At 41.5% G+C, this 25244-nt stretch overlaps 1 long non-coding RNA gene across 1 annotated transcript in view; it reads left to right on the top strand.

Moving 5' to 3' along the window:
- LOC117048628 overlaps window positions 1-25244 on the top strand; it is a 42899-nt gene that overhangs the window by 10755 nt on the left and 6900 nt on the right. The window contains exon 2 of the long non-coding RNA XR_004426861.1: window positions 20198-20371. This is a non-coding gene — a long non-coding RNA (uncharacterized LOC117048628). The remainder of the gene's footprint in view (window positions 1-20197; window positions 20372-25244) is intronic.

The following is a 25244-nucleotide window of genomic DNA, read 5'->3' as shown; positions in this document are numbered from 1 at the left end:
AAAACAGCAACCTTTAAGAAGAAACTTGTGGGCATGAGGAGCAACAATTCCACAATAAACCCCTTCCTGAGAGGACTCTTATGTCTACCCTATGCTAATCTCAGTAATTTTTGTAATAGACATATATTTGTGGCAATGCCATGGCAAAGATGGATCTTCATTTGCTCCAAGCCTCTGACAAAATTCCACAGGTTTCAGCGCCTGGGCCAGCTGCAGAGGAATGCAACAGCCATGAGGTGTTAGATTTGGCAAACAAGACTCTAAATAAGGATTTTAAGAATAGTTTAATACTGGCCTGAAATCCTGAAGCACAATGTTTTATATTCCCTTAGTTGTGTGCCTGTGGAGGCTGAGAGACCAGGATTTGAAGAACATCTGTGAGGGAATTTTAGAGACTCTCCCAAATCAACGTTTCTCTGACTTTTTATTGTTATTAAGAGATGTCTGTTTAATGTTAAAACTTCTAATAATCCTTTTCTTCTTCTTCTTTGGCGATCACTCGTAGCTGAGTAAGATTGTCTTCCATGAACACGGTTTTAACAGTGAGTCCATAGGTGACTGTGGAGGCCAATTCTGGATCCACACGTCCTTCCACAGTGGAGACATAGGTTTTCGGGCAGGAGTTGATCGCGCTTAGGGTTTACCAAACATGCCTTCCTCTTAGCATGTTTCTCCCTTTCGTCATGAATTTGAGCGTCTTCAAAGTCCATGGCCACCTTTGGTACAGGCTGTTCTCCAATTGGAGCGCTCGCATGCCAGTGTTTTCCAATTATCGGTGTTTATATTACATTTTTTAAAGATTTGCTTTGAGAGAGTCTTTAAATCTCTTTTGTTGACCACCAGCATTACACTTTCCATTTTAAAGTTTGGAATAGAGTAGTTGCTTTGGAAGATGATAATCAGGCATCTGCACAACATGACCAGTCCAATGAAGTTGATGAAGAATCATTGATTGGACACTGGTGATCTTTGCTTCTTCCAGTACACTGGCATTAGTTCATATCATTCTTTAGGATTTTTTGGATCTTTGTTCTAGAACAGGGACGGGAACTTATGGTACCTCATGGGGTACCTTCTGGGCTGTGTGCCAGTAGTGGTTGGAGCTAGAGGAAAAAATGAGTGGGACAATGGATGTGACTCTTACCTTTGGATAGTAGGCCTTATTCCATCCATACAAAATTTGGAGATTATTAATATTTTTTTAATAAGAATTTATTGGTATTTTCATAACAAACATACACCCACACCCACACCTACATATATAAATCAAATACAAACACAAATACAATTCTTCTTGTTTATACACTTAAGAAAATATCCTAGTTCCAAATCTTGACAATTGACTTCCCCCACCCTCTCTCCTTCGGTTTTATATCCATATTCTGCTTTAATAACTTCCTTTCTCTAAAAATTTTAATCACTTACTAAAATTCAAACCTTAAACAACAATCTTAATAACAATTCTTTGGATCTTAACAAATTAATCTTATATTAAATCTAAACTATTCTTCTTCCCTTGAACTGCTGCTAATATCAAAAAGTTTCAAAATATCCCTTTTCTTATTAAAAATTAAAATAAAACTTAATGTCTTAACCCTCCGATTTCAGATTACCATAACAAAGCATTTATATTTTATACTTAATATAGTTCACCCTATCCCCCCTCTGTCCCATGTCCTTCTCCATCTTTCACCGGAACTGCTCCTCAGATTGTCCTCTTTTCTTATACATCCACAGGACCAGACACAAAACCAGACACCTTCCCCAACCATCCTTGCATCGAGCATCAGGATACACTGTTCGTCTCTCGGCTTCTCCCATTCAATGCTGCATTCTTCTATTTGTAGATATCTTAATTTCTTGACCATCGCTCCCGAGCTCACACCTCGGGGGCTGGATATAATATTCCTTGCCGTCCTCGGACTGCCACCACCGAGGAACGCTTCTTTTTCCGGGGATCGCCATGCCAGCTCGCTCAATTTTTCAATCAGCTCCATCAGCTCTTTGCCCAAATTTGCCCAAATTTTCTTCCATAGTATCGAGTGTCTGGAAGGTCTCCTCTGTGGGAAATAAATTTTCCTTCAAATCCCCACTCAAAACCTTCAATTTCCGATTAATCAGTTCCAGTTTCAATATAATAATCCTTTCTTCATCAGTTAGTTCAAAGTCCAAAACAGTTTCAAAAACAAAGCCCAACATGGTGAGGACGGGCATAGGTATCAGATTTCAGTTTCTATTTCAGTGTTGTTCATCATATAGCAGTAATTTTCCACTTCGATTCAGAGTCTTCGCAGCCATTTTTCTCTGAAACCGGAGCGCAAAGACCAAAACTTTCAACTTTCCATCCTCTTCCTCCCCCAAGGGAGATCTATAAAGTCTCACTCCTCAAAAAGTCTTAACAATATATCCATCCGATAGCAACAGTATCACAATCTGTTATTTTTCTCGCCTCCGAAGGGAGACAGGCAGACTCCTTTATCTAAAGCCTCCAGGGTTGTTAAGTCGTTAAGTTGTTAAGTCTTTAAACTCAGCAGTAAATCCAATCAAGTACTTACGACCTCCAGCTTCTTTTTCTTTCATCTCTCAGGGAGAACGTCTCGCTCACCACGGCCAGTTCTCGCCGCTTTTCCGCCCGGTTGGGGCATTTCCCCTAATGGCCCGGCTCCGCATTCCCTTCACCCCCACTCCCCCTTTACAGGGGGAGCGAGGGAAGGGTGCGTAGCCTAGCGGGCCTGCCGGGGAGCCCGAGGCACGGGACGCTCTTCCCGGCCTCACTGGAGCCCCGCGTAGCGGTGGCGGGGCTCCAACCCCCGGGCTAGACTGGGTGGCCTCGCAGCCGAGGCAACCCAGCGACCGCCCGCGATGGCGACCTCGCCGGAAGTCCCCCAAAATTTGGAGATTAATGTGTATACACATGCGTGCAATGTGTGCTCAAGCATGCACAGGCAGATATCTACATCCAGGCAAGTAAGAAACATCATCACAGTTCAAGAACAGATGCCAGACAGGCAAAAGCACTCAAGGAAAGTGCAAAGCAGGACTGGTGCAACGGGTCCCATGAGCCAGATAGCGGGGCTATATTCAACATCAAGGTCTGTGGTTCTCTCCCTAGTCTAGATATACCCCCCCACCCCATGTTAACCTGAAGAAAAAAATCCCCTAGAATTATGAAAGCTATGCCCCATCATTAGTAAAATCTGAACTGGAGCCTCATCTAATGTATTTGCATAAGGAAAACACACTATAGCTCACTATAAAAATCCTTGAAAAGCATGTGACTCTGGCCCTCTTCTCCACAGGCTGTGGCTTAATCACACAGCTACTGGGAGTCAGTGTCACTGTTGCTGCTTTCATCACTGGATGGGAAAATCACAGAATTAGTGTGTGGATTCTGAATTTAGGAGCCACTGGAGGTTCTTCCTCAAGGGGAAATGCCAGACTGGCAATGGTTTCTCTGCTTTTTCTTCCTTCATTCCTTCTTTTTAATGACCAGTGAGCAGTCTCTACCAGCTGTTTGCTATAGTTTATATCAAACAACATATTTGCTGTATTCTACAGAGAGAAAGCGAGCAGATAAGGGTTACTTTGCTGGTTAAAATAATAATAAGTTACACTTTGGTTGAATTCAGCATATGAACATTTCAAGAATCTTAAATTATTTCTTTCTTAAAAAGTTTATTCAGTTTTATGGAAGTAACACACAAACAGCAATTGATAATTATATAAGTGTAAATCAACAAACACAACTCTTACCCTTAGAGGAACAAACACTAGAGGTGTGCAAAATATTCATATGAATGCTGAATAATGTGCTGGGGCCTTTGAGGGATTTGGGGGCATCTGCAAGGTAAGCTGGGATCCCTACAAGATAGTCATGAGTTGGAAGAAATTAAAGAACAGCAACATTAATACAGAGTCATACATGTGCAACTTAATCTCAAGAAAAGCCAAGGGCTAAACTGGAAAGGGTAGGAAAATGAAGAAATCTAAGAAAGAAAAATAAAATCAGCAACATAATATTTAAATATGTAGTTAAAATAAATCCATGGCATGCTTCTGGCACTGTCTATACACTCTGCTTCTGTGCTGCTTCTGTAGCTCTAGTTCCACATTGCGGGGGTGGTGGTACCCCATGAGGTACCATAATCTCCTGCCCCTGTTCTAGAACAAAGATCCAAAAAAAGAATATCCAGTGCGTGAACATCGCAGAGATATTACCTGTGCATGCAAACAAATTCAGGGGGAGGAGAGCTATGACTATGAGTGGTGATGGCCAAACCAAGTATGTCTCTGAATACCAATCTGGGGAGGAGGAAGCAATTGGGAGGGGCTGTCACATTCATGTCTTCTTGCTTGTGTGTTTGTTGAAGGCAGAGCTGTCCACTGTTGGAAAGAGGATGCTGAACTAGATGGAGCTTTGGCCTAATCATACAGGGCTGCTCTTATAATATTCCCCTTGCTCTAGTGGGACACATGCTGGTGCACATACAACCTTAATTTAAGAACATAGTGTTGTGAGATTGCATTGTTGAAGGAGCCAGGCAAGTTTCTTGATAAATTAATGGCCCCTAAGTATGGGCCGTTAGGGTAACAAAGAAAATAGTTTTGTGTCGGAGGCCAAATGGGTATGCCCTGTCTTTCACTTGGCTGATAGTTAGAAGGGTAATGGAGTTGTGTGTGAGAACTGGGCTAGGAGCCGGCAGAAGCTTGAGAGTGAGAGGCATGCTTGACGTCTGAATCCAAGGCTGTGACTATGGGAGATGCAAAACCTTATTGGGGCATTGATCTTGTGAGCTCTTCCATCATAGGATCAAAAGTGTGGTGCTTACTGTAGCAACTTTATGGTGAGTACCGGCACCTATTTTTCTGTGGGGTGGGGGAAGCACTGTGTGCAGCAATATTAGGCATCCTTGCCAAAAGGAAAAAAGAATCTGCATAAGGCAATCTGATTTGATATGTTTCCTGCTTCTAAGAAATACCACTGCTAACAAAATCACCTGTTTAGAATGGGGCATAAGTATGGAGGACACTTTTAAATAGTGAACTGGAATGCAAAGTACTGTGTCCACTCAAATGTACCTTCCACATTTCATCAGCTCAGCCTTGGACACTATTTACCTGCTTAATTGTGCCTTCCAGAATTCAGGATCTCAGACACCAGGAATTTCCAGCTCTGGTTTTGGTTCCTCAGGGGAGGTGGTCTGAAGGATTGGCACAACAAATGCTGCAATGCAAACAAGGCAGGAGCGTTCCTGTAAACAAGATGATCCTTGCACATTCAGCCTTGCGTTGCAACAAGGGATTTTTCACATTGTTCTAGTCTTAGGTCATATAACAAGTGTCACTTGAGAAGAATGTGGGGGGGAGGGGGAGGATGTAATAGGCTAGCCATGTGTCTGGTAGAACCCAGTGTTAGACGTGACTTCTCCAAGGAAAAAAGGCTTTAATAATAAGCAAGTGTATCAGGTTTCTCAAAACACACTGCTAGGGTCATCCGAGCAGCTGGCAGGGATACGAGTTCTGTGACCTGCCTCTGAACCTTTCAAGCTCATTTCCTGTCAAGCGTCAGGCCCAAGAGGACAAGCAAAGAGCTGTTAAGTTCTTCTCTAAAGTTGTCTCAAATTAGAATTCCAGTAATGGCTTGAATTCCATTCCACTTGTCCTCAACTGGCCACTTTCAGTTCCTGTGAAGTTTGAATTGTGTGGCACAAGCTGTTGTGGGGAAGGACCTTAGCTTAGTGGAAGAGCATCTGATTTGCATGCAGAAGGTCCTAAATTCAATCCCTGGCATCTTTAGGTAGGAGTGGGAAAGACCCAGGCTAATACACACACACACACACACACACACACACACACACACACACTATATGTTTTTACTGATTTTTTGCACTTTTGCTTTTGTATTTAATGTGGTTTTTATTGTATTTCCTTTTGTTTTCAACCAGTTCATTGCTTTGGAAGCCTTTGGGCCAAAAAGCAGTATATAAATGACCAACAAATGAATGAGAGTTGCTGCCAGTCTGAGCTTAGATGGGCTGATTGTCCTACATCTTTGGGAGTTGCAAAGGAGGAAGAAGTCAATAGGTCCCATATTTCAAATAACAACCAGATACAAATTAAACTGAAGATGGTCACAGAGACATCACGTTGACCAGCAGATGTATACTCAGATTGTCTGGAAGTGGGCAGGAAAGTTTAAGGAACTTAAACATTTTAACACTTACTAGGGATATTTGAAGATCCTCACCCAGCACAACCTGAATGGCAGAGACAGATCATGTTCATAATGTTGTCAAATGCTCTTGTAATCACAGCCCAGTACACTGTTCCCATTCTTGCCTTCTACAACCTTCATTCTCCCCAGAGTCACACGCTGCCTTGCTAACTGTGTGTGCATCTTGTCATCTTCCAGAGATGCAGGCACATTTGGTACTTTACCTACATGTATGACTGCAGATTGAAGCTATAGAACAGTGGTGGGCAACAGGTTGGCAAGTAAATATGTCCCACCCCAGTCCTCTCTAACTGGCCCTTATTCTGTTTATTGTTATGCAGAGTTTAAAAATCCATCCAGGATTAATTTAATTTCTGTGAATGTTATTCTATTGCAGGTACACCAGCTGAACCAGCAAAGTGAGGGCAGGGGCCATAGCTGAATGGCAGAGCTTATGCTTTGCATACAGAGTCCCAGGTTCAGCACCTTCCCTCTTCAGCTTAAAGTGTCAGGTAGAGTCAACGGGCAGGACCTCTGCTTGCTTGACACATTTGAGATACAGTAGTTGCTGCCAGTTGTAATAGACAGATGGGGAAATGGCCTGATCTAGTATAAGACCATTTCTGAGGGGCCTAGCTATTAAAAGCTGGACCCTTCAGTCAATTCACTTGGACAGTTCACTTCCCTCAGCTTTAACCACTGGTTTGTGACCTGTAGAATCAGCTGGCTTTCCTAGCCTGGTCCTCCTGATGGAAGCCGCCTACAGAATATGCTCAGTTAGAACAGGAAGTTTTTGCATCTTCCTTTACTGGAAGCAGTTGGAAATGGCAAGACAACCAGATGCCCAGGATGCACCATGGTGTGATGGAAGCTGCCTACAGAATATTTTCAATGAGAACAGGGTTTTGTTTTTGTTTTTAGCATCTTTTGTTACCTGGAGCATTTGGAGACTACTTCTGGATGAGCTTGCATTTTATTTTATTTTTAAACTCTTCACTGACCTGAACCCATCTCCAGTAACTCAGAAACAAGGAACATCTTAGCCTTGAATTTTGAAACAAGGGCCTGTTTAAACAAAGAATGCTTTAAAAGGAGAATATATCTTTCAAAAGAAATTGAGATACAGTTCAAATGCATCTTATAAAATATACGTAAAGCATTATTGCTGCTTTACTCGTGGGACACGAGGGATGCTAGCCTGATTAAACAGGACCTAATTAAATGTTAAGGAAAAAAATATTAAGGAAGAGAAATAAACATTCTGTTGAAAACTAGATGCCTAACACCTGGTGCATGTTCACTTGGAAATAAATGGCACTGTATTTAATGGTGATTACTCCCAAGTAAGTAGGTATAGAATGGTGCTCTAAGAGATAAACAGTACAAGGAAACCATAATTCCCTTTTCTCTAATTAGTGCTTAATGTAATGCATCTTATGGAGTTGAACCTATAGTCCATCTAGTTCAGTATTATTTGCCCCAATTGGCAGCAGCTGCCCCAAGCAGGTGAAGAACAAGATGTACAGAACCTAACCGGATTGGCAGTGGAGTCTTACTTCAACACCTGTCAACGAGACAGTGTCCTCCACTACACCTGTTAGCAGCAAGCTGCATGATGCTGCTGTTCCCTGCAAAATTGTAGGCATTACATAACCAACAATAGGTTATAAATAATGTCATAGAGAAACAACCATCCTTGTGCTTGTTTCCCCAAAACCATAGTTCCACCTCCCTCCTGTGCTCCACACACATATCCTTAAATGTCCACTTACTGAGAAGTCTGAGAGACTTCCCGGAGTTGTTTCTCTCTGTCTATCTTTCTCCCGTGGTGGCCAGTCTGCTGTTTGCAGATCACAGCCAATCACAAAAATAACTATGGAGAGCAGTTCCCACCCCCATCTCCAAAGGGATTTTTTTTTTGTAAAAAACAAAATAGCTCACAAATAGGTAATAAAAATTAAATAGGGCTGGAGGGTTTTGTGGGCCTTTTTCATTTATCCATTTATATCCTTCAGTTCCCTAATCAGGGCCCATTAAGTAATGTAAACTTATAGGTTGCAGTTGTGGAAAGAACTGCCCTGCCAATCAGGTGTGTATATTTGCATCTGGGCCAATTAGGTTGTATGCATTTGCAGTCTGTGGCTGTTAGACTTTTCTGAGTTTGCACTGATGTGTGACAGTTCCCTTATTCTTAGAGCAAGAGGACTATCAAAGTAGCGGCCAGCAACAGTAAGTGTCTTTATGATATTTTTATTTTGGTTGTAACAATGCCAGACCCAGGAACTTATTGTACTGTATTATGAGTAAAAGCGGCTGAGAGGCAGAGCTCAGTGTAGGAAGAGGCAAAGGAGTTTGCTCTTCTCTGAAGGGAAAGGGCCAGAGGAGGTGTTGAAGGAAACTGGAAAAAGAGATAAAAGGTTACATTAAACTGGGATACAAAGGAAAGGCATAAGAGAGGAAAGCTGTTGTAAGAGGAGAAAGGAAATGTAAAAGCACCAGAAAAGAAGAGTGAAAGAAACTGGCAGTTGTTTTTTTGGAGTGGGTTTGGGAAGATAAGGTACTAATAGAGTGTGAAAGATAAATGGGAGAAGAAATGATAGGAAATTAGTAAACCTACTGAGAGACATGTGGTGATGGGAAGAAAAAAGGTATAATCACATTACCTCCAGAACAAATGTTGGCACTTGTGGAAAACAGAGGTAGGGAATTTGTTTCCATAGGGAAAGCACTATGGGAAAGAATCAAGCTATTTTCAAAGATGGAAAGATCAGTAGACAGCGACGTTAGTCAGCTAATTATGCCAACGTCTGCAGCTGCCACCATTTTGAAACTAGGTCTACACCACCATTTTCTGATTAGTGGGCCTCAGTAACTTCTTGCCACCTTAAATGGACCTGAAGATAGAAAATGTGGGAACCTCCACAGTAGAGTTTGTTTGTGTAGCTGTTTGTAGGCTGAGCAGACTTAGTTCCTTTACACTGGTTTCTCTTTGCCTGACTCCCCAAAAACCCCACTTCAGGGATGGTAGCTATTTAGTATTTTCAATTGAATCTCATGCACGTTTGTTTCGAATTAAGCTCACTGGGTTGAATGGTGCTTACTCCAGAGACTGTGTAAAGTGGTGCTGGCTGGGGCTGAAAGGAGTTTTAGTTCCGGGTTTGGGAATGTTGCCTTTTTCTATATACAGCAAGGGGGGTTGTTTTGTGGCCTTCCAAAGCCCACAGGTTATCCAGTATAAATTTATGCTTGTTTACTCTGAAGTAAGACTCTATCAGTTCACTGTGACTTCTTCCCAGGAAAGGTGATATAGGATTGCAGTTTTACCCACATTGTAAATTCCCAGTTGCTGGATATCATGTGTGGGGGGAGAGTGTCGTTGGAGTCAGGGCTATTCTTATGTTGTGTTCATAAAACATTTTCATAAAACATTGGAGTGCAAGGGTTGCTGGGAGTTCTAAATTTGTGAGAGGCAAACTACAGTCCCCAGAATTTATTTGAGTCAAAGATTGTGCTTTCAAGCTGTAGGGCCAGCAAACTTTTCCAGCAGGGGGCTGGTCCACTGTCCTTCAGACCTTGTGGGGGGCCGGACTATACACACACACACACACACGGGGGGGGGGGAAATGAACGAATTCCTTTGCCCCACAAATAACCCAGAGATGCATTTTAAATAAAAGCACACATTCTACTCATGTAAAAACATGCTGATTCCCAGACCGTCTGGGGGCTGGATTTAGAAGGCGATTGGACTTGCACTCTGGAATCCATTCTTAGGTACAATGGCCTCTGGTACCCTTCAAGTATTTTATACTGGCTGCCAGCATTTTGAGTTAAGTCAATATATTTGTTTATACTGTTTTCTTCTAAAAACAACCAAGAGTCTTGTGTCTTGTGGCCCTTAAAGACCAACAACATTGTTTTAGTATAAGCTAGTGTGACCTGGATCCTACATCATTAGATATATGATGTGTATCCTCATTTGGCATGTCTATATATGGGAATAAAGAAAAACTTATGTAAGCAGTAGGGGCAAAAGGCTAAGAAATGTGAGAAGTAGAGTCAGTGACATTTCTAAGTAGCTTGAACTTGATATAGGTGAATTTTGCCCAGAAATGTCATAGAGTGTACTGCTTGCATTTAATGGCCTTTTTTGTCCCCATTGTTTACAATTATGTATTTTACCTCCACAGCCGTGTACATGTATAATCTGCCAGTACTTGGGGTAGCTGATGAAGTGAACACTAGGCCACAGCAAATCTACAAGTCTTTAAGGACCATAGGACTGTGACTGTGAAAATGTCATAGTGGGACTTATTTCTAAGTAAACATGCATAAAATTGTTCCAAAAAATACTCACATTTCTGGAATGCAGTGACACCTTTTTATTTTTACAGGTGCCTGGATTTAAGCCTTCCCCCATTGAATACTGTATGTTGTAGTCCAGGGGTCAGCAAACTTACAGCACCTCGGGCCGGTGTCTCCAGTGCTGATCGCGCGGCGGGCCAGAGGGCAGGGTAGCGCGCACCCATACGCGCGAGCACACATTATTTCTGGCGCACTTCTGGGTCGGAGGAGCACCGGAAATAGCTTGTGCGCATGTGCACGGGCCTCCTCTGACCTGAATGTGCTCTGGAAATAACGCTTGCGCATGTGCACAAGCTATTTCCGGTGTTCCTCCAACCTGGAAGTGGGCAGTTGTGCAGCTCAGCGCCGGTAAGAGCGGGCGGTGGCAGCAGGTGGTGGGGATCGCCGTGGGCCAGATATCTGGCCCTCAGGACTTAGTTTGGGTACCCTTGTTGTAGTCCAACACTTACTATCTGAAGGACCACTGATTCTCCATCCCTGGTATAGACCTATGGCTCTCTCCACCCTGTTGTGAAGCAAAATGTTTTTTCATAGAATCATAGAGTTGGAAGGGACCCTGAGGTTCATTTAGTTCAACCCCCTGCAATGCAAGAATATGCAGCTGTCCCATACAGGGACCAAGGCTGCAACCTGTGTAGTTGGCACCATGCTCCTTTCAGCACCATGCCACTGAGTTATCCAGATTGAAGCTCATGTTTGTTTTATTTTTGTGAATGCCTGAATTTATATCCCGTTCTCCCTTTTCTGGTTATAATACAACATTTGGAGGACCACAGGTTCTTCATCCCTGGCATAGACCTGAATCACTTTCTACCTTTGTCATACACCAAATGGTTTATTAAAATTTTGAGTGTATCGGGTCCATATGAGGCAGGTTATCTAGATCAATTTCAATCTAGTTTAAGGTCTGGTTATGGGACATAGAATGATTAGGTTATCTTTGTTGATGAGCTACACCTGTAACTAGACGGGTGGTTCTAGAATAGCTGACTGGGATGGGGTTTGGAGGTAGCAGTTTACATTGGTGCTTGTCTTACTTAGAGGGCTGAGGGTCTACAGTTTGATACCATGGTTAATTGAACTATATGGTGTCCCACAAGATTACATTCTATGCTAATTAGCATAATATGAAACCATGGGGTGATGTCATTCAGGAGCTTATGGGCTTAGCATCAACAATATACTCACTTTGTCCCAAAATGGAATGTTGGAAACTTGTTAGTCAATGCTTATAAATGGCTTACTGGGAAAATTAGGATGTTGGGAATTCTTTCAAGCATATGAAATGCATTGAAGGCAGACAAATGAGGTCAGTCCATTTTGGAAACTGGTGGTTGGTTTTCACACCATGATGTTTGAAAAGATCGTTCCTGAACAAATTGAAAACAAGGGATGGAATTAGACACAGATGAGTTCCACCGACAATGCCAGATAAACTGTATTGTGAACACTTTCACAAGGGACTATTACATAAGATGTGGATTGCTGACAATTTATAGAACAGTCCACTGCATGTTGATAGAAAATTGATATTTCTGTTAAATAGCGTGGAATGAGAAGTGCGTTCACATGTGGCTATATAGGATTAGTTGACAAAGACCTCTTAATAGAGCAAGTAAACATTGATTTGTTTGTGATGCTCAGGAAATGAATTCTTGTGACACCCTGGCTGTTGGCCTGTAGCATTCCTTGGGGGTCTGATCTGTTCCTCATGCAGATGTTTTGTTGATGACTTCATGCAAGTGCCCTATGAAGAGTGAGTGGGGAGAAATGTAGCTCAGTAAATGCCCAATGTGGCAGCGGCCTTTGTTCATGGACAGAGCTGAATAATGAGCAAGTGAATTGACACGTGTCCACTGCAGAATAACAAACATACACTGCCACAAATGTTTATTGGGGTGTACCACTGTGAACACCAAAAGATGCTTGCCCCATAAAGTATCAAGTGCCCCACCATTTCCCAGCCATGTTTCTTTATGAAAGAGATTTTATGCATTGAAGGTTCTGTGTGGTGAATTCCTTCCAACAAGCAACATTTGAACACCGCAGAAAACCACCGGTGGTATTCAGCTAAGTTTTCCCTCACAGCAGTCTTATTGAAAATAGTGAACATCATTAGGTCCATCAATTCCAGTAGGTCTACTCTGAGTAAACCTTAGTTGAATACCACCCCAAGTTTCAATATTCTCAGTGTTTCAGCTTATTCAAAATGATGGATTCCTACAAGAAAGTGTTGTCTTCAGTGCATAAATTGTGGGGTTTGTAAAGGAACGAAAAACCCATTCAAACTGAAAATGACTGCTGAAGCCAAGGACAGAAGAACATTTTTGTGGTGTCCCATCCCTATGGCTTGACGTTGCTGCGGCTGCGTTGATAACAGACTCATTGGCTTTAGTGACCAATGTAAATAGAAAAAAATGACCCAATAGAAAAACTGTTACAGGAAGTAAGCATAGATGAACCGTAGTGAACCCAGAAAGACAGACAGAAGGTTAGATATATTGGCAAGTTTGACTTGGGAAATACAACTTGATGCCTTAGTTCTATACGATGCATACCAAACTCATCATAGTTTTGAATTAGAGACTGTGTGAGTCTGCGCCAGTACTTGCTCCCCATTCATTTCCAGCAGTTTTTTTGTTTTAATTTTTATTGAATTTTACATTATTATCCCCCCCCAATTACACCATAGCAAATAATAACAGATTAAATTTCCCACTGCCTCCCCCCCCCCCGGACTTCCCTCAACTTCCCCTTCTGGTTTTTTACATATGAACTTGCCCTGCTTACAATACTATTTCCAGCAGTTTTTTGAATATCACTCTCCTCACACACATTCACTCACTTTCTCCTCTCAGGCATTATAAAACTAGAAGAGTTGTGAAATTACCGTATTTTTTATGTGTATAACACGACCCCATGTATAAGATGACCCCTACTTTTGGGAGTCCAAAATTAAGAAATCAGTAGTTTAAAGTTGTTCAGCTTTTGTTGAGCATTTTTGGAAAACCATTGACAGATGCTGGATGAGATATGGACTGTACCAGGCCTCATTCTGTTCACTGATATTAGAGCATACAAAAAATCACTATGGTCATACCTTTAGTTTAATAGAATATGCCGCTGGATGCAGTATGTAGTGGGTTTTTTGTGCTTGGGATGGGAGCTGGAGTCCAAAATCAGGAGGACTCCACATTGGCAACCAAGGTTCAAGTCTTCACTTGGACGTAAACTTCTCTGAGTGAATGAGCCAGTCACTCTCAGCCTAACCAATCTCACAGAACATGTATTCTGCCTTGAGGTCCTTGAAGGACAGGTGGGACAGAAGAGTAGTAAAGCAGAGGGTCTGAACAAGAAGAGTCCCAACTACAGACTTCTGTGTTTTGGGGAAGGGTATTAAATTTATTGGACCCCATCTTCAGATTATTTTTCTCCAGTTTGTTACAAGCCTCTTCACTACTCCGTTGCAGTCCTATCTGAAAAGATAGGCAGTGCAGCACCCACCTGCTCAAGCTGTTTCCTCCCACTAAGGAGAGCAAAATGTGCTCTGTGCTTTTGAAGAATTTCATTTTCTCCAAGTGCAATTATGCCCTGAATGACAGAGTATAAAACAGGAATTCAGAGGGGAGTTCCTCTTTTTAAGAGGTATCTGTTATTTGACATGCTGAGAAAAGTATTACTTTCTGACTAGTCTGTTAATCCAGCAGTTTAGTTGTAATAGGAATATTTTGTGATGCAACATTGGTAATTTCATCAAATGTCTAATGTAGCCAGGCATTATGTGAAAAGCCTAATGCTACTCATTTGGGTCATTTGGACAGACAAGTATAGAAAATTAGGTCCATAGGCATTCCCAAAATCGTATAGCAGTACAGAAGCAAGCATGTGATTATACAGTAGAGGCTGTAGTGACATCTGCTGTTAACACTTCAGTTTTACTTTGCAGCCCTTGTATACCTGTACAGGGTTTTTGGGTCTCTCTCTGTAACAAACTGCATATTGAGTCCCTGCAACTGCATTACAAACCCTTTACCCATTGTCTAAATTAATGCTGCAATCCTATACACATTTACTTGGGAGTAAGTCACACTGACCTCAGTAGGATTGGCTTCTGAGTAGACATGCAGGATTGTGCTAAATGATCAGGATTGTGTAAATGATAGAAGCATATCATTATCAATCAGTAGCTAGACTGAGAATGTATTTGTGGCATTCGTTAGATATTTGTCGGTGGAAAGAGCCAATCTTAAGACATGCTAGATGCTGTACCAGTTCTTAGTGAAGAAACAGTACAAGTCACAGTAGTCTGGCTGCCAGTCATTTCAGGAGGCAATCGGCTAGAGACACTTTCTGGTTTATTTAGGACAGGTTTTAGTGGTCAGGAATAAACAAGGGCACAATCAGATGGCAAGGACTTGCATGGAAGCCAAATTAAAACAAACTACTTGTACAGGGTTGTGCATTCAGTATTTCATTTTCCACAACATTTTGATCTAATTTACAATGGTTCTAACTTGATAATAACTAGCTACAGCTGAGCAGTAGTCATAACTAAGTAGCTGCGTTCGTTGTGAAACACCCTCTCCCCCTCCCAGTGTCCGCTTAGACGGTGCACCTAGCCAGTTCAGTTGGTGCATGTTGCTTATTACAGATTGTATTCAACAACATGCACAGAAGATTCTATTTTGCTGTATTGGATAAATTTGCACTTTATGCACATTATAACTTAAATATGCAATGTAAGATCAAATATGGAATTTAAATACAGGTGAAACTCGAAAAATTAGAATATTGTGGAAAGGTTCATTTCTTTCAGTAATTCAACTTAAAAGGTGAAACTAATACAGTATATGAAATAGACTCATGACATGCAAAGTGAGATATGTCAAGCCTTTATTTGTTGTTATTGTGATGCTTATGGTGTACAGCTGATGAGAACCCCAAATTAACAATTTCAACTTTGGGGTTTTCATCAGCTGTACGCCATAATCATCACAATTATAACAAACAAAGGCTTGACATATCTCACTTTGCATGTCATGAGTCTATCTCATATATTAAACTCCAGTAGCTAATGAAAACAATTGCTTACATAAATGGACTTTTCCATGATATTCAATTTTTTTGAGTTTCACCTGTATAATGCAGTTTTTCTACACAATATTTGATTAGTGAACTGCATCACAAAATTCAGAGAAGTGTGAAATTTGAAGGATGGCTGCATTGAGGTTTGCATATTTTGAGGAAATGCAAATCAGATAGATTGCATTAAAATAAGAATGCAACAAATGTATCCCCATCCCCATTCACAAGTAGGGAAAGACTCCCCCCCCTTGCTCCTGATCTGTCACAAACTGTATTCATGCAATACACGAACAGTCTTTCTGTCTCTTCTCTTAAAAGTGCTTTATTGAGAACCAATGTTAATAATAAACAATAGGTGAGATCCCACAGGGGGAGTAAAGAAAGGGAAAGTCCCACTTGAGCCAGCAGATGTGCATTGCGCAAGTGGGGTACTGCAGTTGGCTATCAAGCATCAAGAGCATCCCATGGTATAGAGACCATAAATATTACATAGAATTAAAAAAAAGGTGAAAGGAGCTAAACTCGAATAATGAGCTTTATTCATAATACATTCAGATAACCGTGACTAAGGGATACTCAGGGATACTCATTAAATACTCGCATGTAATTCTTAGCTGTCATGATGGTCACGGGGGGGGGGTACTCCACGCATGCATCCTGCTGCCATCAATTGTGCAGTTGGGGTGGGAAGTGCAAGAGGGCTTTCTCTATGTCAGCACACCTATCTGGACAGCTCCCTACCTTCTGCCACCACCTGATACCCTCTGTTTCAGCAAGACTTTATCTGCTGCTTGTTTGATTATGTCTTTGTGGTTGTACTTTCAGCATATTTAAGGCTTCTTGAGTCATTTGAGTTGAGCTAGAAGGGCAGAAGTGCCCTCCTCCTGCTGTTGCTGCCTCTGATCTTAAAGCTTCAACCTCCTGTTGATGTAGAGAACAAGTCATTCCTTTTTCTTTATGGATTTTTTAAAAAAAGTTTTGCAAGCAGCGTTCTGTCTTTTGCAATATCTATAGCTATAGATAAACATAGTTTTTGAAATGCTATTGCTGTAATAATTTTGATGTAATTCAGATTTCGGGGTTCAATGTGTTGAAATACTGCATTGAAAGATGGATCTACCACATCACTGTCTTACCACATCACTACCACTGAGGAGAAGCTCGCCTTTAGCTGCTTTGCATTACAGTGGTAGCCATTTCTTGCCTTAACAGCTTTGTACATCCTCTCCTGAACCATTGTGGGGCCTTTTTTTTTTTTTTTTTGAAGACAGAGCATCAGTTTGAAGTGTGGGTGGGGAGTGGATTTGGAACATGTTGCCTGCACCCAGAGGCATTTGTTTTCAGGATGGAGGATGTGCAGGTCCGGCCACTGGCAGGCCAAACTGAGAATGTCTGACTGCCTTAACCCAGAGCCCCCGGGTTCTAGCTGTCTCTTGGGCCAGGCCTCTCATTCACCCTATTTGAAATCTCTTTCCCAAGTTTTTTGGCCTCTGCCCCTTTCCTCTGAGCGGAACAGCTTCTTGTTTTGTTTTGCCTTATTTTGGCAAGTCCTTCTGTGTAGGCTTATGTGCTTTTCCAGTCTTCCAATAAAAAGGCTAATGTGCTCAGTCATATTTTAAACCTTTTGGGGAGTCTGGGATGAGAAGGAGACAAGAAGCACTATTGTCATGCAGGAATTTCATGATGTAGATTGTTTGGTTGCATGTCCTCCTCATTCTCCGCTACCGCCTCTCACCAGTTACATAACAAGTCGTGTTCTCGGCTTGTTGTGAAGAATTTTGTGTCCACAGAGAGGCACATGGAGGACCAGAATGTGCAGCAACATGGTAAACAACAGCTGCAGGGGCTCTATGGCATGCATTGATCTTGGACTCAAGTACCGAAATACTATTACTTCTAGGAAGAGAAAATTTGTGGAGTGGGTGGGGAAGCAGACCCATCTCTTCCTTGGGCTTTGTCTAAGGTGAGCATAAAACTTGGGGAGAATTGGTGAGGTTGATTAAGTATATTGATTTTTACCTTGCAGAAATATTCATATATTTTGAGATGCTTCTACATAAAAGGGGAATTATTCAACTACACCGTACTACATTGTAAAATGTAGGCTATAGATCTGCTGGATCTTTCGGAATCCATCCTTAACTAATCTAACAGTATAAACCCAAGTCCATGATTTATACACTGTAGAACAATGAAATTGCACAATGAACCCTAAATGGTGGTGTGTGCAAGATAAAAACAAATTTAATAAAATTGCTGAATGTAGAGCATTTTTACCCAGAAAAGTAGCATTATTTTGTCATTTAAATTTGTTAGCATGAATGAATAATGTTTGGCGATTCATGCTCTGGTAACTTCCAGGTTAGACTACTCTAATGGGGCCACATTTGCAGGTTGTCCACAACATGGCTGCTAAGAGCAGGCACACATTTTGTCAGTGTTGAAACCACTGCACTACCGTCCTAGTCCATTTTATTTTAAAGTTTTCTAAGCTGTCTTATAGGACAGCATTATCTCTAGGCAGCTTACAAGATAATACATTATATTTTTGAGGAAAATATTGGAGCTTAACTTTAAAGCTCTGTGCATCTTAGAACATTGGTACCTGAAGACTTGCTGATTTGAACATGAACCTACTTGTGTGCTCCAGTAATATTTGAAGGCCTTCGTCCAAATGCCCTGTCAGCTGAGAGCGGAGCTCTTGGTTTGGCATTCTCTTTATGGAAGAGTCTCCTTGGTTATCTTTCTGGCACTTTTAATTTCTAACCCATAATGGAACTGTTTCAGTAAAGAACATAGGAAGCTGCCTTATAGTGAGTCATACCTTAGGTCCATCAAGCTCCATATTGTCTACACTGACAGGCAGTAGCAGCCTTTCAGGGTTTCAGGCAGAGGTTTCTCCCTTTCCTACCTGGAGATGCCAGGGATTGAACCAGTGATACTTTACGTACAAGCCACATGCTCTGCCACTGATGCTTTTATCCTGCTGTTTATTTGCTAATGTTGCATTTTTGAAATCTGTTGTATTTTTTCACACTTTTGTTTTTAGTAGATTTATGTAAGCCACCCTGAAAGAATTTTTGCATAGAATGAGGGGGTATGTACATACATAAAATAAGTAAATCATGATCTGTATCCTGGTGCACATTTAGCTCTGCAGCAATTAAAACCTGGAAAATCTTATTAGTGTGAGCATTTCAAACTGAAGTTTACTGAATGACAACCTTACCGGGTGCACCAAACACACTCCGCAAATTAATAGGCTTGTCCTAAAATCACAAAGTAGTCCAGCTGAGGGTTAACACACAAACGTTTATGCTGGAGAAGCTGCTGTAGCAACTGCACGTTGCATTTAGAGATTGTACCTTGACCTTTGGGCCATGTTGACTTTGTTAATATACCACGTGGAGTGGTCAAGGACCTGCCTTTTACAAACTGTTGCAGAACTAGCTTAACTTTGTTCCTGGCTCTGCTTAATCTTCCTCAATGGCAACTTTTCAGGCTGCTGTACGCATCCCTACCACAAAAGGAGAGAAGGCCAGCACTTTATCATGTGCCACAAGTCTGGAGTAGATTAGAAGCAATTTACTTGGACAATGTTTTTTGGGGAAAATTGGATTCAGGTACTGGAGGAAGGGACCAGCTGCTGTGAAGAGAATAAAAGATCAAGAACCTGGGGAGATTTCCAAGCCTGCCAGTGTTCAGTTTCCTGCCACTGGTCAGGCTTGTTCAGTTTATTTAGGACGCAGATGGGACAGTGACTAAGAACTCTCCATTAGCAATTTGTTCCTAACACTTCTGGGTATTAAGAGGGACAACAGTTCTTATATTTTCAGGATACTGAAGTGGCACTGTTAAATCAGGCTTCAGAGTGGTATAAGAGAACTTCTAGGTACAGTGTGTTCATGGGTATTAAAAAATGTACTTACACATCAAGGGAAATGTATAGGTTGGAAACTGTATGAGAAGGTCATATGAAAAACAGCAGATTCCTTGCCTTATAAGACATTCCATATCCTGGCTGAGTGATACATTGGTAAATTGTCTGAAACTGGTATGGTGTTCAGATCGCAATACAGGGTTCTGAGCTGACAATATATTGTGGCAGCTTAAATTGCCTGCAGACGGCAAAGGCAAAGGCACAGGCAGGCAGATGGAGTCCAAGAAGGTTTTGGGTGAGCACCTTTTCGGGCTCACTCTGCCTGCTCCTTTGAGGAAGCCCCCACTCAGCTCTCGTGAGCTGGAGCGATATGGAGGCTCGCCCTGAGCAGTTTAACGAAGCCCCAATGCTCCTCTGGCTTGCGTGAGCTGAAGAGGCATTGGGGCTTTCTCAATAGGGCTAGGTGAAGAAGCACCTGAGATACATTCCAGACATCATTATGTATCAGCATATCGCGGTATTTAGCTGTTGATACATCACAATGTTGAAAACCAGATATCGCCCTGCCCCAATCCTGTCTTTTGCCAAACAGTGTATGCAGCTCAGTTTCCCTCCCCAAAACCATTTGTTTTCTATCTTATGTCTGGCTACAGATGATTAGGTGATGAATTTTGGAGGCAGTTGGATATTCAGTCATGAAGATTTCCGAACTTTGAGGAATTGCCACTCTAGTTTATTTAGAAAAAGAACTCTTTTGTTTTCCTAGAATTGGGGAAGAAGTGAAGACAACAGTATAACTGAACTACTCATAACTTACTTGAAGCCAGGTAGGTCCTGGTAGTAACAGAGGATGGTATCGGTAAAATATAATAGAAAGATAATAAGGGAGTCTGACAGGTTGACAGGCATCATCTATTGTAAATGATTGAGATCAAAATGCTCTCCCAGCTCTGAAAACAACTTTGAAGCAGGCAGGCAGAAAGTAATATTTAACCCATGAACCACACAGAGAAAACAGTATCCAAGAATGTATGAACTGAAGGTTCTTTGGCTCACTGCTGAAATAGAGTTGGTCTCTAAAGTGCTACTGGAAGGAATTTTTTATTTTTTATTTTGCTGAAATACTGTATTCTGAAATATCAAGCTTTGCCCCCCCCCCTGAATGACAGTTTGACAGTTTAAGCACTTAAATGTCCACCTGGCTGCATGGTTGGATAAAATTAAGGATACCATTTAGGGCTGATTTATACACACATTTAATGTTGCTTGGTTATCACATTATGTAATAGTTCATTATCTCAGTGGTGCTTAGCTAAATATATGAATGGCAGTGCATCTGAAATGATGGCAGGTGATGTATTTGTTGCTTTATCTGTGGTGGCTTTTTCACTGATAACTTGACAGTACTCATATGTCAAACATGTATGCAAGGATTCATCCCCAGGACACCAAACCTAGGAAATAACAATGACAGGGGCAGAGCTGTATGCAGCAGGGCTGGACAACCTCTGGTCCTCTAAATTCTGTACTCTAGCTTCCATTAACTGCAGCCACCCATGGCTAATGGTTAGGGATTATGGGAGTTGTAGTCTATCAATATCTAGACCTCCATAGGTTCCCGACTCCTAGGCTGTAGTAAAATAAAACTCCCAAAAAGCTTTAGAAAGCTTACACCTTAATGAAAAGGGAGGATAGAAGCCTTCATGATGAAAGTTATCCATGCTCAGGAAGATGTTAACATGGGGAGCACTTTCCAATATGCATCCCATATACATGCATCCTAAGGTGATGTAGCCCTATATGGGACATCTCCCACACTTGAATGTTTGAATTGGATATGACACCAAGATCGGAGAAAATTATAAAGGACTTTTCATAAGTACAACCGCAGTTGTACTTACGCAGTTCAGGCACTGCTCCTCTTTGGCTGAGTCTCGCACCAATAAAACCAGAACTGGGAAACTGCATGGGGGGGTGGGGGGACGGGCAATATAGATGATGCAGCTCAGTTGTGGAGCTCCATTACTTGTCTAGGCCAGGGAAGATGATTAGGTCATTTGTTCTTCTAAGTGCATACTTGGTTTAAGAAAACATAAGAGTCCACTACTGCCGGATGTGGTTATCCCTATTTATGACAAAGTGGACCTAGCACATAAAGTTTTCCCCAGGGCAATTTCTTGACCACAAATAATTAGGACAAAAATTGAATGTCTCTATGCAGCAGCTGAAAGATTCATTATAAAAGTTTCTGGAGGAAGTGAAAAATAAATGATTTTCTCGTACATTTCTGTTACTGCCAAATAAAAGGGACTAAAGGTAATGCGTCTTGATGTTATCCATCTGGTACCAAGACCTTCTGGTTACATGGCTGGCTAAGGTGGTTCCTCAAGCACCTGCCACAAAGCAAATGCAACTCACTCAGCAAGATCATTCAAATATGGGGAAATTTGTCCTTCCCTGTCTCTTGACTCATCTACCAGGTTTTCAAGTATGTCAGCTGAAACCCATTGACAGGGGTAACACTGTGTTCTTCAGAGTGTCAGGTCTGAGAGGTATAATAATTTAAGACACCATTGCAAGACTCGTTACCCTTGTAGCTTACAGTCAAATGAAAGCTAGGACTAGTGTCATGAACACATCTGCCCCAAGCAGAGAACACAGCAGGAGTTTGGAAGCAGTCAGACAGCTGGGAACAGTCCTCATCCCCCTGACACAGAATGGAATGAAGATAAGGTGTCAGCAGAGAGTGGGAGGAGAGAAGTCAGCTCAAAAAGCACAGGCAGCTTCGGAAAACAGGAGGCGTAGCTTTTCCTCACTGGAAGAGGAGTTAATTAACCCCTGGAGCCCAAAGAACAGACGTATGGGAAAGGTCTTAGACAGAAAACAAACCCGGAAGCGTAAGGGTAATAGGTTCAGGATATTCTGCAGAACCCGGAAACATTCCCCAGAAGGGTCAACTGACTTTTAAGGCAGATGCTTGGTTAGACATCCAAGGCTAATTGTTTGTATTGCAATAAATCTTCAAGCTAATTACAACTTGTGTGCTGTGTTATCAAGATGGCAGCCTCGGCTCCTGACAACTAGATTGAAGCTACCAATGGCTTCCTGATTCAGTTAGCAATGCAACGTGGGACCAACCACATAGAAGTGACCCACGCTGAGTATGAATCTGTTCTCTCCAGAGAATATTTATCCAAGAAACTACCGTAATTAACTTCACTTTCAGTAAAGTGAAATGATAATTAATATGTGTCATCACTATAAGCTATTTTAAACCTTAGACGAGAAAAGAAAATGTTTAGTGCTCTTGATATTTAATCAAATAAAGACCAAAGGAGCTAGAAGATGCCATGGCTCGCTACTCACCCACCAAGGTTTGGAAATAGACTGCTTGAAACCGTGTGACAAGTGGTATCTATGACAGGTCACATGCTTATGCACCCCGAACTTTAAAAGCAACCTGATCTGCTATTTTGCCCCAATTTAGAATGTGACCCTTCTGTTTATTTTTTTAGTTTATTGGAGGTTCATTGCAGGGTCTTTCAGTTGTAAAATTCCAAATACGGATGTTTCGGTATTATCATCAAGCACAGGTCAAAGTATGCAGCAGTGCTTTACAGCTGGTGTTTGTCTAAGGAAGGTGGAGCTATGTTCTGCACAGAAAAGTTGGAAGAAACAAAAATAAAGCTTGAGCTGAAAAACACAGAAAGTAGGAAAGTCATAATATGTGCAATTATAAAACTAATAGTAAAAAGGATCTCAAGAAAATCTCTGGACCCAGATCTGTCAAACATGCAAGATCTTATGCAACTCCAGAAAAATAAGTTGATTCAAACCTTCTTGTATATATCTTAACACACCCACGCAAGATTGTGAATCAGCAGAGCAAAAGTGGCAATTTATTCCTGATTAATGTAGCAATGTTTCCCAAGAGAGCTTCCCACAAAACATGTCCGACATCATACAGGGTTTTTGCTCCTGTTGCCCCCTTGGTTTCCCAGTGTCCTTGCACGGCACTTAGCTTGCTGGGGCCAGAGGTTGTCCTAAAATAAAGACCATCTGCCATCAGGACGCTAATAGCCGTGCTGTTTGACTGTAATTAAAGAAAGATGTGTTTTAGGCCTGGTTCAGATGTAAAACCTGGTAAAAAAATATATATTTTATTTTCGTTTTTACTGTACATACAGTTCAAAAAGAGTAAGTAAAGCTTAAAAGGAGAAAAATGAAAACAAAACAGAACCACGACCAAAGCAGGACACAACACAAAACAAATGTATTGCTCTGCTTTCCTTTGGACATCAGCAAGGCCAGGGGGAGGGTCTTGTCTGGGAAGCCCAGAACTTCCATACACACTGTCCAGGCTTGTGCCCCAGGGAGGTCACTTTATTGCTGCTAATGCAGCCGTTTGAGTGGAGGTGTACTCGTTGACTCATGAGACAGAAGATGCCAACATTTTAGACATGGAGGCTTTCCTCAGTGCTCTGCAGGAGATACCCCAAGGAGGGAAGGTATTTGGCAGGAGGGAAATCAGCCTTGATGGGATGATGTTTGTATTACTCAGGCTGGCTGTCCAGCTCAGCCAGGAGGGCTGAGTGGAGAAGATGCCTCTGCTCAATCCAGCCCCTACTCCCAAGTCTGGCATAAAGTGGGGGAGCAGGGAGTGGATTGCTCTGCTCTTCCCTAATAAATAAATGTGATTGTATTACATTACTGTTCATATTTTAGGTTCATATTTTAAACAAGTAATCATTTAAAAAAGATTTAAAATAGTCCATTAAAACAATTCCCGGTTGGCCCAGCCTGCATCTGCTAACTGCCAGCCTCAGATATTTTCCATCCACATAACACAATGTCAAAATACAGTCCTTTCTATGTGACACTATATTTAAATATTAGCCAAAATTATTTGGCAGTTTGTTTGCTAGCCACATAAAGCTTTTATGTAATAATATCATGTAATGCAGGGAAAAGAATGCAAAGCATAGAAGGATGATTCAACTAGGGCAAAGGTAAAAATGGTTGAAGTTCACCAAGTGAAAGTGGGGTTTAATATTTGCAAAACAATCTAGATAAATATGTTGTACTGCACCGTCACACAGCGGCAGTTATAGAAATGGACTTTAACCATCTGTAATGTTCTCATATGGATGCAATATTAGGAATCATGCACAATGGTGGGGGGGGGAACATGGCAATATCATGTTGCTGCTTAAGAATGTGGTTACAGAACTAGACTTTAGATCATGTGGGAGCCAAATGTTTGAAAGAAATGAACATCATGTGGCAGCAGGCCAGGTAGAAGGTGTGACAGTTATTCCTGGAATGAGCAGGGATTAAAAAAAGCAAACAAACCAGCTCAGCATTTCAACTTTCTGAAGTGACCATTTGGTAGCCATAAAGAGCCAAAACTCTTGTATGATAGCAGATATGAAAAATAAGGACACTACGTGTAGTCACTCAGCCCAAGGACACTTAAAGATCAAATAAAGATAACTCTGCCTGGCTATGATGGGTTGTACATATTGGAATGTTAATAATGAAATCACTATACTAACATGGCATGAGAAAATTACATGCATAGATGGTGATGCTAAACTTTATCCTAAGCCACTTCCCCCCACATCTGTTAACTTTTTGCATTTAGTGTACTTTGATTCACAGATTTAGGATGCTGTAGGTCTGCTTATTTTGTTTCCAATA

Source organism: Lacerta agilis, chromosome 1, assembly GCF_009819535.1.
Source record: "Lacerta agilis isolate rLacAgi1 chromosome 1, rLacAgi1.pri, whole genome shotgun sequence".
In the NCBI taxonomy this organism is placed as follows: domain Eukaryota; kingdom Metazoa; phylum Chordata; class Lepidosauria; order Squamata; family Lacertidae; genus Lacerta; species Lacerta agilis.
Note: the sequence above shows the minus strand (reverse complement) of the source record. Positions and strands in the feature narration are given on the sequence as shown.